The 14,575-nt window shown below is 37.4% G+C and overlaps 1 long non-coding RNA gene across 2 annotated transcripts in view; it reads right to left on the bottom strand.

The window, feature by feature from the left end:
* LOC132376316 (uncharacterized) overlaps window positions 1-14,575 on the bottom strand; it is a 616,400-nt gene that overhangs the window by 310,214 nt on the left and 291,611 nt on the right. The gene's annotated exons all lie outside the window — the stretch shown is intronic.

Below are 14,575 nucleotides of genomic sequence, written 5' to 3'. Positions count from 1 at the left end.
AGTTTACTTATAGAAAAAAAACTACGAGTTTATAGCTTAAGATAAGTACATGCTATAGCAGTTATTTGTGGCTGATGAAATAAAGAGACATACAGCTTTCAAGATAAAAATTAAAAAATGTATTATTTGCACTTTTGATCTATATTATTCTAACCACCTAGGCATTTGGAGTAGTATAATTAACCAAAAGCTATTCCACAGAAGATTGTGAATGATCACACTTTAGGAACTTCAGAATGAGATTCTCTAGTTTCTCACAAACTATGGAATGGTTAAAAGAATTTAAGGATCCTCTAACATTTATATTTTATCAGAAAATGTATAGAATGCCAATCACTAATCAGTTATGAAATTTAAATCAGAATGGAATTTTGACACCATATGTACGCCTAGCCTGTTGCTAAAGAATGGAATTCTAGAAAAATGTCATATTAAAAGATAAAATGATTACATGTTGGGAAACATGTTACTGACCTTTTAGAGAATATTTGCCATCTCCTTTCTACTTTTAAATGTTCAGTTAATTGTGTTTAACAGTATCATGTAGAGTTTCTTGACTGGCTAGTACTATTTCCTACTGCCTGAGTCCCCTAATTTTTATTCGAGGTATACATCTTCAGTTATGAAACAGCACTAGTCCTCGCATTAGTTGGCAGCTGCAGAAATGTTGCACATAATAAAAATACTAGCTTTATTCACTTGCTAAGTTGTAAACATAGTTTATTCTTTCTGAGTGGCTAGAACCTACAAAAGCAGCTTTCTAGAGCCAGGGGCACTTGCACAGATCTGCATGAGGCCCTGTCAGCACCAGGTACAGGCTGCCGAAGGCATGGACTCCACAGAGCCATTTGGGGCACTTGATGATGACTCGTAATCTTCTCCTTTCCTTTCTCTCATTCCCCTTATTCTTGCCTATTTGGTTTTCTCTCTCTCTCCTTTCCATTATACAATAGATGTGCTCATGTATGCTTATTTATTATTTACCCTACTGGTGACATTCAGGATGGTTTTTTTTATACCATCTACAAACTATCAAAAACAACTCCTAGCATCATGCGTATCGCGTATCTGAATGATTGACAAAAGTCTCACTTTCCATTGAAAATGTTTAAAAGTACTGCAGACACAACAAGTGTTCAGAAAGGACTCTAACATGCTCAGAGAGCAGCAAACGAAACTCACTCATTAGAGGAGACCGCCAAAGGAGGGAGGTCCTTTCTGCTGGAAATTTACATCCAACACAGGTAAAATGTCTGCCTAGAGGGCCCATGAGTTAAATTTCTTCTACTGCTTCTCAATGTCTAATCTGGGGAAAATGATTTCGAAGTCTCACTACTCTGAGTGCTCTGTAATTAGCATCTTCTCTGCATGTGTTTCCCATAAATATTCCAGCAGAGCAGGGTCCCTGCTGGCCACTCCAGTAACAGAGACACACATTAGGTGTTTTTCTAAACATGCTGAATATGGCTCTGGATGCCTATTCCAGAGGAATTTGTATTATTGGAGGAAGGAATTTTTTCAAGTATAAAATGCTGTAAACTATTCCCAGGCATACCAGAACCTGAACTCTAGGGAGATGTGGTTTGGAAGATTGAGAATGCATGATATGACTTCCTCAACTTTCCTTTACTTTTTGTTCCAGATGGAAATACTTAAATGAAGTCATAGCCTGATGTGCACGGAACAGAGGCCAGGAGAAAGAAAAATAAACAATACTCCTCCCATATATGTATGTCTTGAAATATCTTACATATGTATATATGTAAATATGCATATGTATATACATATATACACATTTTTCTCTCCAAGCAAGTATTCATTAATATTATTTTTGAAATCTTACATTTGTATAATTCTTATATTTTCAAAGTGCTTACGTACAAACACAGACATATATGTTCTTTCCAGCTACTGTATAAAGTAATTAAGATATTCATTATTATCTCCATTTTGTAAACGTGAAAGAAGAAAATAATTTTCCTAGGACCACAGTTAATTAGTAACAGTTATTAAAATCTAGAATTTCAGATTCTTATCTTAATGCTCTGAGCCCTATACTTTAGGAGAGTTTCCCCCTGAAAGAGGCTACAATATTTCTCTTAATCTAACGGGATGCTAATTGGCAAAGATACAGCATATAAAACAAGATGTTTTCCTCATAGATTACTTCCACCTGTCATTTGGAAGTAAAGACATATTATCAGTGACCGGGCCAGTCTGGTGAATAGCTCTGTATGGGAATTTCATTTTCAAATAGGGCTTCTGAAAAGAGAATGTTAGCAGAATAATCAAATCAATTCACCAGACCTTGCTCTGACATAAAGGCAAACCAGAAAATGGAATTTCTTACTTTATCATAAGAAATATGGAATATGTGAAAATAAATGGGTAACAAGAGGAGATATTGTGTAAATAAATTATTTATGTGCCAGCTAAGTCCTTAAACCTTATTGTCTCCTCTCAGGAAATTACTCCGTAAGATGTTGGTTCTTAAGTGATAATACTGTTAATTGCTGCTCTTATAAAGGTGCATTATTTCTACTACACTCTTTAGAAGGGAAAACAGTGCTATGAGCAGCCATTAGCTCAAGTATTCCAAGCCTGGCCACTTGATCTGATTTAAGCTCTTGGCAGAAAAGAGCCAGATATTAAGTCTGGCCTATAACAAGGACAAATGAGCTAAAAAAATACAAATTTATCCCCCCACCATGTAATTTCGTTTTACCCTTATCACAGGTATTCAGCATATTTCATTTTTCTTCCTTCCACTTTATCACTAAAGTATGCCCTTTCTCCTCAATCTATGGTGAAAAGACCAGTTCATCCTGGGCTATCTCTGGCCTGAATCATCACATCTTTTTCATTGAACTCTTTGCTTCTTTGTTTTTTTGGTCTGGTCAATCAAAATTGTCACAAAAATGATAATCCTTATTTAAAAACTACATTTTCAGCACCATCTTTGAATAGGAATAGAAGCACTTTGGGAGAAGAGCTAGAGGGAAATTAATAAACACTTGAGCTGAAAGATGTACAACTGAATACATCATGCATGTGATGAATCTTCTCTACCACCTCCCAGAGACTTTGCAGTCAAAATATTCACCAATATAGAATTATACATCAGTTGAGTCTACACATATAAACCAATAGGAAAAAATAAAAGCAAATTTCATCAAGTAGCCTATTTTTAAAACAACTGTAATTGAAATTACTTTGCGTTTTAAATTTAATGTTAACATACATGGTTACTTCAGGATAGTCACGATCTATCAGGAATTGGCTCCTGTTTGCAGACAGCCTGTATAAGGGCTTCTTTAGTGCACATCAATGACACATATATTGATGGTAAATACTAGCCTCTCCCAGCAAAGCAAAATGTCCTGAGTTCAACAGGGAGAGGCTTACCCTTTTTTAGCAAGAGAGAGAGAGGCTGAGTATTCTACCCAGGGCTGGTGAATGAAGACTGAAAGCAACATATATTATATTTTTTGGCAATACAACCTTTGCCACTTTCTATTATTTACAACACCCTAGCTTTGCTAAAGGACTTGCAAGAGAAGGTGAAAGGCAGTCAGGGTGAGGAAAGCCAACATTCTTTCAGATCAGTTACTTGGGAGTCGTTTTCTACTTCCAGAACTAGCTGTCAGATGATAAACACATAAGGTGCCTCTTCACAAAAAAATTATTTATTCTATGAAAAACAAAAATTTTACTCAAAATTTTCATAAAATGACAACGTCTACCAAATGTACAACTTGTTACATCCAGTGTAAAGAGCTGAATTCTGTTTCTATTGAGTATTTTAACATCACAAAACATTAAGGGTTAAGCAACATTTATGAATTATTGTAGTAGGTTGAATAATGGCCTCCCATAGACATCAAGTCCTCATCCTTGGAACTTTAAAGGCTACCTTATTTTGAAAAAGGATCTTTGCAAATGCAATTGAGAATCTTGAGATGAGGAGATTACTGTGGATTATTCAGGAGTGCCCTAAATGCCACCACAAATATCCTTATAGAGAGAGCAATCAGACATACATAGAGAAGTCAGTGTGAAAATGGAGGCAGAGATGACAGTGATGGAGCCATAGGCCAAAGACTGTCAGTAGCCACTAAAACCAGGAAGAGAGGCTTGGAATTCTCCCTCAGCATCTCCAGAAGGAGTCAACCCTGCCAACAACTTGATTTCACACTTTTGTCCCCAGAACTATGAGAGAAGAAATTTCTGTTGTTTTAAGCCAACAAGTTTGTGGTGATTTGTTATGGCAGCCCTAGGAAACTAATACAGCTATTGACAGCACATATTATGAATTCTTAAGACAGTCATTCTTCATATAAATATATGAACTTTTGTCAGTAGAATACCATGTCTGTAGTATTTACTACCATGTATTATTTTAAAAAGGGGGGTGGGGATTAAATACTGAGATCAGGAAGTTAGAAAGGTTCAGGGAAAAAAATATGAAGACCTGGAAAGAAAAAAATATAAAAATCAATTAAGATTTTTTAAAGCATAGTTCTTAATGAAAGTAGAAATTAGTTGCTCTGTCATTTCCTTCTGTCTTCCCTGACGCTGCCTTTCAAATCTATTTAACTGATCCATCATGAAAGAAGGTTTAATTTACTATTGTTTTTTCTTACAGATGAATGACATGCTTTTATTCCGGAAGTCAAATTTTGTGTAGCCTCTAAAATGGAAAAGTAAATTAGATTTGGACTTCATGTAAGTGTTAGTATCTTTAGAAATTAATTCTTTTCCTGACCTAGAAGGAAGGAAGGAAGGAAGGAAGGAAGGAAGGAGAGAGAGGGAAGAAGGGAGGGAGGAAGAACTAGAGTATGTTAACATTCAGGCTGCCAAGAAAATCACTTTCTAATCAGATATCGCCTCTGTGCTAGCCCTAGGCAAAACTTGGAATTGGGTATAATGTTTTAGTGGTACTCCTCCTTACTTTTGCTTCCACCTCACCTACTAAAATGAAATAATGTATTTGAAAAACGCATTCACACCAATGCACTGAAGAATAAATATATTAGACATCTATAACAGAGAATTTTAGTTTATCCCCCCAATATCCATTCTCCTCTCATAATAGAATTTTTAATTTTTAACTGGGCACATGGTTGCTCAGAATAAAGCCCACATTTTCCAGCCTCTTTTATAGCTAAATGTTGCCACATGAGGAAGATGAAAGTGTTCTTAAAGGGGGGGAAAATATATATCCATTTTTAGTTGCTATTATGAGCAGAGATGCTATAATTTAGTTCCAAGCAGCCCTCTTGGGCCAGGAATGGAAGCTACATGTGGTGGACAACAAAATATACACCCTGCAGACATTCTGTAGAAGGACTAATAAGAATAGAACTAATAAGAATAGAAAAAGACTTGCTTCCTGATACCATGTCTTCCCATGCCATTCAAGCTAACCTCTTAGCACAGTGGCTGATACAAAATAAGTGCTCATTAGATATTTTCTATTCTTATTAGTTTTATAACAGCTATTATTTATTAATTAATTACAATGTACTAGACTCTTACACAGATAGTCCTCACAAGAATCTAGTAAGTTAGATATTACTACTATCATCCTCATGTTATATAAACAGAAACAAAAGTTCTGACAGATGCCCAATGTCACAGAGCTGGTAATTGGTATATGAGACAATCCTATCAGGATTATATGATTACCAACTGAGTGCTCTTTCCACTACATTAGTCTGTCTTATTATAAGATCATTTGTTTGCTGTCTCTGGTTATTCCAAAGATGTTCTAAGGTTTTGTATCTTTTTTTTTTTAATGTAGTAATTGAAGTGAGTATAAACAGAACACATGCACTGAAGCAGATAATATATTGCTTTTTAAAAACAAGAATAAAAATAATATATGGAACAAAAAAATCTGTAGGGAAAAGAATATTTTGGATGAGATTTCTGGTATTTCCTGCTACTAATCATGCAGGAAGTGTCTTTTTCATTCTTTTCGCCAACCCTCACACTCAAGATTTCAGCACTTCTATTTCAGATTGAAGGCAACAGTTAGGGGCCTCAGGAGGAAAACAAAAATACAGAGTCAAAAGGAAGAAAAGAAAAAAAAAAAAAAGGAAAAGAGAAAGAAACCCTTCTCATTGCATTTAGAAAACTTATAAAATTCATCAATATGAGAAGATTTTAAGGAATTTTTCAAATGTTCTTTATTTTGGTTTCCATAATGTGAAACAATTTGACTACTCAGAAAAGCTTTGTTTAACTTTTTCTTATGAACATAATTTACTTTCAGATACGTCAAACATTCTGACCACAAATAATATTGCGACATAAGAAAACAGAACATAATCTTCCAGACTAATCAGAGGGCAGAAATATGATAAAATTACAATCTAATTCCATCTTTTATTCCAATGCAATTTTTTCCTTTGCAAATTGTGGGCTGCATGTAAAGTAGTTAAAATATTTAAAAGCTGGCTGAACACAGAGACTTGGCCAATGTCAACATTAGAGTTATAACTCAAGAGCTCTTTATTTGGTCAGAATCTGCTCAATAATTTGGATATAGAAAACACCACATTTGTGAGTGACGTGCAAGTGAAAGAATATATGCTATGCTAACCTAAGTGTCCCTCGACAGATGAATGGATAAAGAAGATGCGGCACATGTATACAATGGAATATTACTCAGCCATAAAAAGAAACAAAATTGTTACTTGCAGTGAGGTGGATGGACCTAGAGACTGTCATACAGAGTGAAGTAAGTCAGAAAGAGAAAAACAAATACCGTATGATAACACATATATATGGAATCTAAAAAAAAAAAAAAAAAAAGGTCATGAAGAACCTAGGGGCAGGACAGGAATGCAGATGTAGAGAATGGACTTGAGAACACAGGGAGGGGGAAGGGTAAGCTGGGACAAAGTGAGAGAGTGGCATGGACATATATACACATATTACATTTATCCAATGTAAAATAGATAGCTAGTGGGAAGCAACCGCATGGCACAGGGAGATCAGCTCGGTGCTTTGTGTCCACCTAGAGGGGTGGGATAGGGAAGGTGGGAGGGAGATGCAAGAGGGAGGAGAAATGGGGATAAATGTATATGTATAGCTGATTCACTTTGTTATACAGCTGAAACTAACACACCATTTGTAAAGTAATTATACTCCAATAAAAATGTTAAAAAAAAGAAAAAGAATACATGCTATGCTAAAAAAAAAAAAAGAATACATGCTATGCTATATTAGATGCTGTATAAATTAGCTTTTGCTACATAAAAGAAAAAAATCAGCCAAAACTTTGTGGCTTAAAACAGCAGGTATTTATTAGCTCATAGTTCTATCATTCAATGGTTTAGGCTGGGTTCAGTTGGGCAGTTCTGCTGACCTGGGCTGAGCTTAATATGCCATGACTGAGGCTCATTCATGTGTTCACCATCAAGTACAGGTTGCCTTGGACTAGCTAACTGTGGGATGGAACGCCCCAGTGCTCCACATGACCTTTCATCCTCCAGCAGGCTAGCTTGAGCTTGTTTGTTTTGTAGTCTCATGGTTCCAAAGAGCAGCAAAAGAGAATGCAAGCCCCTACTGCAATCACTTCTCAGGTCTCTGCTGTGTCACATTTACTATTGTCTCATTGGCTAAAACAAGTTACCTGGCCAAGCCTTGAGTCAGGATAGGAGGGACTAGCAAAGTGCAGGGGATAAAAAGAAGTAGAAATAAATTTGGAGCCATGACTGCAACAACCCATCACAGATGATAAATAAGAATTCTTTAAAATGGCAAGAGTGGTAGACCAAAACTACAAGGTGAAATCTCATAGGGATAAAACGTAGAATATAGCAGTTGCATTCAGAACACCCCTACATAGGTAGAGAAAGAAGGAGACCTGACTTAACTTCACTCCCATTGAAAAAGTCTTAGGAATTTTGGCTGGTAACTAGCTTAATATAAATCAGTGATGTGAACTGACCATCAAAAGAAAGAGATGAACTAATGTAATCTTAAGTGGCATTACTGGAAGTAGAGATGTCAAAACAATGGAGCCAACAGTCCGCCAGGATTTTGCATACCTCACACGTTCTGGGTACAAAAAATGACAGGGGAAAGAGGAACGCCAAGTGTTCCAGAGGAGTGTGATCTAAGTGATAGGAAGCTAGAAATACAAATCCTATCCTGCAAAAGAGAAGACTTAAGATTTAAAGGAAGTGTGATGATAGCTTTCTTCAAATACTTTAGAAGCATTGTTACATAGAAGCAGGATTAGATGTGCTCCTTGTGGCTTTGGAAGGAAGAGGGAGCTCATAAGTAGAAGCTACAAGGAGATAAATTTAGGCACAGTGGTAGGAAAATCACTCTCACGATTATTAGACGTGTCCATAAATGGGTGATCTACTTGCCAGGTGGTGAGCTTCCTCTCACTAGAAGTGTGCAAGCAGAGAGAAAATGACTACAACAGGGAAGCCATGCAACGCCCTCTGCAGCAGTGGTTCTCCAACCTGGCTGTGCATCAGAATCACCTGCAAGGTTTGTAAAGTACACAGGCCATGGCATACCTGTGGCATAAAGTCTGGACAACTGTTCCTGAAACTTCCTTACTGAAGATAGTGATATGTGACCTGGTTTGGGAATAAGCGCTCAAGACAGAGTCAGTCAGCTATGGCCTGCCACCTGTTTTGTATGGCCCTAGAGTCAAGAACAGCTTTTACCTTAATACTCTGTGACAGGTGAAAATTATATTAAATTCACACGTCAGTGTCCATAAAGCTTAATCAGAACACAGCCATACTTATTCTTTATGTTTCACCTACAACTCTGCAACAGTGGAGTTGAGTAGTTGTCACAAAGACTGTATAGCCCACAAATCCTAAAATACCTGGCCCTTTACAGAAAAAAAAAAAAAAAAAAAAAAAAAAGCCATCTCCTGCTCTAAGATCTTGCTATCAAAAGTGTGGTATCACCAGGAAACTTGTTAGAAATGCAGAATCTCGGGTCCCACTCCAGACCCACTGAATGAGAAACTGCATTTTAAATGATGCCCGGGTGATTAGAATTCACATTAAAGTTTGAGAGGTACTGCTCTAACGTGTTGATTGATTCTAAATCTCTACAGCCTGCATACATTTAAACTCCATGTTGCATTGTTTGCCTCAATTATTCAATGGAAACAGTAGAATATTACTCAGTCTGACCCTCTCCTTTAAGTGACATATTCAAAGCACTTTTAAATGACCCAGAATTCCACTGGTAAAACAGAAATGTACAGGATCCTTTCAGTCACGTGGAGAAAATTATTATTTCAAAAATTAGACAGTCTTCCCGGCACCCAGACCTTGGTTTCTACTAATACTCTCCAATAAAAGGAACCAGAGGTTCTTGGAGAAATGAATGATTCTAGGACTGGGGAACGCAAAACACAAGACTGGAGCATCTTCTAGTGCCATAAGGTAAGGAAGTAATCAAATATAAAACAATGGGGATATGTCCCAGGGACACAGGAGACAACTGAGAGAACTCCAGGTGGCCAAAGCTGAAATAATTTAAGTAGGAAAATAAATAATGTAGTATCAGATTATAACCCAAAGTATGAATAAATATGCATGAGTCCATACTGAGATAAATAAATGACTGAACAAATAAATGAGAAAGAAGAGACAAGTCTCCCATACAGGATACCAAATAAAATGTATACACTCTGCCCTCAAGCAGGTGAAGCGCAACTCTTCAGCCCTTAAGTATGGACTGTGCATTATCACTTCCTTACAAAGAGTAAAGTTTGGAAAGGTGTACTCCTTCCAAAAGTGACCATAGGGAGTAACTTTACAGCAGTGAAATCTAATGAACGTTGCCTGAGCCAGATGATAGAGGTTCACGTCAGTAGCAGATACTGATATCAAGTACCCTTGATATGTGATGAAAATGGGAGTTTACCTCAGTAAGTCCATAACCCCAGTCTGTTCATGAAAAAAAAAAAAAAAAATCAGAAAAGTCCCAAATGAGAGATATTCTACGAAATAAATAATTAGTACTCCTCAAAGCTGTCCAGGTCATCAAAGATAAGTCAGAAACTATAATATCCTAGTCTGGAGGAGCTTAAGGAGACGTGACAATTAAATGTAACATAGTATTCTGGATGGGATCCTGGAACAGAATATGGGCAGTAGGTAAAAACTAAGGAAATATGAATAAAGTATAGACTTCAGTTAATAATAAGGCTCATTAATTGTAACATATGTACCACACTAGATGCTAATAATGTTAGATCCTAGTCATAAGAGACACTGTTACAGGGTGCATGGAAACTCTGTACTATCGCCACCATTTTTCTGCAAATCTAAAACTATTCAGGGGGACCGATCAAGATGGCAGAGTAGGAGGACACGGAGCTCACCTCCCCCCAGGAACACATTAAAAGTACATCTTCATGTGGAGCAACTTTCACTGAAAACTAACTGGAGGCTGGCAGAAAGATTCTTATAAAACCAAGGCTGTAAGAAAGATACACACGGAATTGGGTAGGAAAGGAAGAGAAGCAATCAGGTTGGGACTTGTGCCCCTGGGAGGGGACACAGAAGAGGAGGGGGATTACATGGGCTCAGGGATCCTCCCTGGGGAGTGAGCAGTTAGAGCCATATATTGGGCGCCCCAGCCCTGTGGTCTGACACTGGGAAGATGAGTCCCCCTAGCTGGTTAGAAAATCAGTGGGACTAACAGGAGGGTTGTAAGAAACCCAGACTCCACTCCTGAAGAGTACATACATGCTTGCTTACTCCAGAATCCAGGCAGAGAAAGCAGATTGAAACTGCATGAGACTCTGGCCAGTTTCCTGCGATCACCCCAGTGCTTATCTCAGCCTGAGCCAAGCACCTGCTGCGGTCCTGCTTGCTTTGTGATGCAGATCCACACCAGGGTGAGGACTGCTGGGGCAGAGGGGAGTGCTCAGCTGTGAGAGATGGGCTCCGACACAGAACAGCATCTGAATGGGGTTCAGACAGCTATTACTGGCTCTCGTAGAGGCAGCACGTTGGGAGTGGTCCAGGACCCTGACTGGGGCCAGGACCGCCACAGCCTGAGCCCATACGCACACCAAGTGCCCACTCTGGGGCAAGGGTGCCAGTACTGGAAGAAGGAAGAGCTAGAGGAAAAGGAGCCAGCTCAGACCTGACCCTCAGGGCTTCTGCTCCAGCAACTTGAGACCTGACCTCGCCACCAATAAGGTCATGTTGGCTCCTGAGCAGAGGAGAAGCCCTGGTTCATGACTGGCTGTGGCTCTAGCCCCTCCATCTCCAGTCCCATCTCCTGCCAAGGTGATAGTTGCCAGCATATCCTGGGGGAAGATGTGACATACTCATATCAGATACAGCTCTCCCACCACAGCCAATGGGCACACACAGACTGTATAGGAGTGCTCCTACACAAGGACACCCCTTCAAGACAGTGAAAAGTAGCTGCTTCACCTAATTTCATAAAGACAGAAAGTTAAGCAAAATGAGAAGACAGAGGAATTTGTTTTAATTAAAAGAACAAAAGAAAAGCCCTAAAAAAACAACTAAGAGAACAAATAAATAATTTACTAGATAATGAGTTCAAAGCGTTAGTAATAAGAATGCTAACTGAATTAGGGAAAAGAATAGATGAACACAGTGAGAAGTCTAACAAGGAACTAGAAAATATAAAAAGAACCAGTCAGAATTGAAGAGTACAATAGCAAATGAAAAACACACTAGAATGAATGGATAGCAGACTAGGTGATAGAGAAGAACGTGTAAGTGTTCTGGAACATAAAATAATGGAAATCACCCAACCAGAACAGCAAAAAGAAAAGCAAATTTAGAAAAAAATTGACAACAGTTTAAGGGACCTCTGGGACACTACCAGGCGTACCAATATTCGCATTACAGGGGTCCCAGAAGGAGAAGAGAGAGAAAGAGATTGAAAATGTATTTGATAAAATTATGGCTGTAAACTTCTCAAACCTGAAGAAGGAAACAGGAACAGGAAGCACAGAGGGTCCCAAACAAGGTGAACCCAAACAGGCAAAAGTGAAAGATAAAGAGAATTCTAAAGGCAGCAAGAGAAAAACAGGAACCCCCATAAGGCTATCAGCTGATTTTTCTGCAGAAACTTTGCAGGCCGGAAGGGAGTGGCATGATATATTCAAAGTGCTGAAAGGGAAAAACCTGCAACCTAGGATACTCAACCCAGCAAGATTATCATTTAGAATTGAAGGAGAGTTAAGAACTTCTCAGACAAACAAAAACTAAAAGAGTTTATCAATGCTAAACCAAGCCTAAAAGAAATGTTAGAGGGTCTTCTCTAAGTGGAAAAGAAAAGGCTATAACAATAAGTAAGAATCTACAGGAAAGGAAAAATCCCACTAGTAAAGGCAAATATATAGTAAAGGCTGTGGATCAACCACTTAAATAAGCTAGTGCAATGATTAAAAGAAAAAAAAATTGTAAAATTAAGTGTAACCACAATAAACAGTAAAGGGATAAACATGAAGATATAAAATATTTCAAAACAAAATGTGGGAGAGGGGAGTAAAAATGGTAGCTCTTTTAGAATGTATTTGAACTTAAATGGCTACCAGTTTAAAACAAGTGGATATAGTTATAGGTCGACATATATGAACCCCATGGTAACCACAAATCAAAACCTACAGCAGATACACAAAAACTAGAGAGAAAAGAACACAAGCGTAACACTAAAGAAAATCATCAAATCACAAAAGAAAAAACTAAAAGAATATAAAACTATTCTGAAATTTAAAATTTACTTAAAATAACTGGGCCATTTTGAGCTTTGACCTCTAATTTAATATATTTATTTTCATGCCCTTAAGAAGTTTCCTAACACATTTTGTGTAGAATCCCTTTTAGAATTAGGTTGATTATAAATCATAAGTCACAAATTAAATAATTAAGTCATGCCCATAATCGTATCTTGGTGCATCGTCTGGTTAGTTCAAGGCAGAAACCTGTTTAATTTGACTGAATGACTGAAGACTTGTACTATTCATTGCTCTAGCAACCTGGCTGGTCTAAACAAAGTGAGTTCTTTCTGGGTTTAAGTTTCAGCAGCAAAAATGGAGATTGATGTGGTCTGAATATAAGTTGAAGTAATGAAGCGATTCTGACACATGGAGAGGCAGAATTTTGACCTTCAAGCTTTTTGGAAATGTGAATGACTGCTGAGAGCTGTAGGGGAGACTCAGCAGGACTGAGGAATGTTAATGAAGTCTGCCTTTTTGTAAGCGGTTGTTGCTTAAGAAAGAAACCACAGTTACTAACGATAAAATATTATAGAAAAATTTTGTAATGTAAGCAGTTCTTCCTCTTACAAACATCCCTCTCACAATCCTCAGAAACAGCCCCTTAGTGCCAAGGAAGGCATTGTGAAAAAAATGTTTTTGAGCTTCTGGGGCATCTGTAGTCTCAGGAGAAAGCAAACTTCCTGTGAAATGTAGGAAGAGGTGGCCTTTGTGGCGTATTCTCAACTTGCAATGCCCTGAATAGATGGTGACGCATCTCTGGACAAATACATCATATGCACACCACCAGATTTTTACCTTAATCTGTTACATTCTCAAAATTCCACCAGTTCATCTTATTATGAAATGTAAATATAACTGGCATCCTTATGAATCTCTGTCTTTCACTATTCATGTGGATTAATTCCATCAGAGGATTGCTGCCTGGTTAATATCTAATTGAGGGTAGCTGTGCTTAGGGCACAGAGATTTCCTTTGACTGTAGTAACTCTTTGGAATGGTGCAAGTTTAGGAAAGATCAGAGACCATATAGCAAAGTGGTTTGCAATGCAATTTCAAATAAATTTTAGAATCAGTTTGTCAATTTCTAAAAAAAAAAGAAAATCTTGCTGGAATTTTGACTGCAATTGTGTTAAATCTATAGATGAGCTTAAGGAGAATTAACATCTTAAAAATATTGAGTCTGCCAAACCATGAACATGATATTTATCTCTCCATTCTCATTAATTTCTCTCAGCAATGTTGTGTAGCTTTCAGTGTACAGTTTTATCACTTGCTGTGTTAAACTTATCTTTAAACATGTCATGTTTAAACATGTTAACATGTTTTTGATGTTATTATAAACGAAATATTTTAAATTTTATTTTCTGATTGTTCACTGGCAATATATAGAAATCCAGTAGTTTTTGTGTTTGCTGTATTGACCTTGGGTGTTGAGACCTTGCTAAATTCCCTTATTAATTTTAATAGATTTTCTGTACATTCCTTAGAAGTCTCTGTATTACATGATCATTTTGTTTGGGAATAAAGACAGCATAACTTTTTTCTTTTCCAAACTGTAGGTCTTTTATTTTTCTTACCTTATTGTGCTGGCTAGTAATACTAGTATAATGCTGAATAGAAGTTGTGAGAGTGAACATCCTTGCCTTGGTCTCAATTCTAGGAGAAAGCATTCAAGTTTTCATCATTAAGTATGTTGTTAGCTGACTTTTTTTTAAGTGTCCCTTTTTAGAATAAGGACGTTTCATTCTATTCCTAGCTTGTATAGAAATTTTATCATGAATGGGAAATGGATTTTGTCAGATGTCTTTTTTT

This window comes from Balaenoptera ricei, chromosome 12 (genome assembly GCF_028023285.1).
Source record: "Balaenoptera ricei isolate mBalRic1 chromosome 12, mBalRic1.hap2, whole genome shotgun sequence".
Taxonomy (NCBI): domain Eukaryota; kingdom Metazoa; phylum Chordata; class Mammalia; order Artiodactyla; family Balaenopteridae; genus Balaenoptera; species Balaenoptera ricei.
The sequence above is the reverse complement of the archived record's forward strand: the minus strand, read 5'-3'. Positions and strand labels throughout refer to the sequence as shown.